The 322-nt window shown below is 43.5% G+C and overlaps 1 long non-coding RNA gene across 1 annotated transcript in view; it reads right to left on the reverse strand.

The window, feature by feature from the left end:
- LOC119359044 overlaps nt 1-116 on the reverse strand; it is a 709-nt gene extending 593 nt beyond the window's left edge. Inside the window, exon 1 of the long non-coding RNA XR_005172360.1 lies at nt 64-116. This is a non-coding gene — a long non-coding RNA (uncharacterized LOC119359044). The remainder of the gene's footprint in view (nt 1-63) is intronic.
- Between the last annotated feature and the right edge of the window lie 206 nt (nt 117-322).

The raw sequence follows: 322 nt of genomic DNA on the forward strand, positions 1-322 counted from the left end.
TAACAAAGTGTGAGTTTAGTAAATTAAAAATGACACTAACTATTTAGGGATGTCACATCTTACTTATGTGTTTCCTCGTCGATACGTCTGGGAAAAGGTGGTGGAATTTCTTGATAAAGACCGAACTGTCTCATTACACGCTCTGGGTTGTAAGGTTCAACACACCACAGGAACAATAAGTTGCAGCGAGTCAGCCAGAATGCACTATCGGTCAACATGCCTGGTGTGAAGTGTCGAGCATCAAAGACCATTTTTAGCTGGTCCTGAGTCCACGGGTTCCATGTGACTTCTGCCTCATCAAGTATCTCAAACTGCTGCTGGT

This window comes from Triticum dicoccoides, chromosome 2A (assembly GCF_002162155.2).
Source record: "Triticum dicoccoides isolate Atlit2015 ecotype Zavitan chromosome 2A, WEW_v2.0, whole genome shotgun sequence".
In the NCBI taxonomy this organism is placed as follows: Eukaryota; Viridiplantae; Streptophyta; class Magnoliopsida; order Poales; family Poaceae; genus Triticum; species Triticum dicoccoides.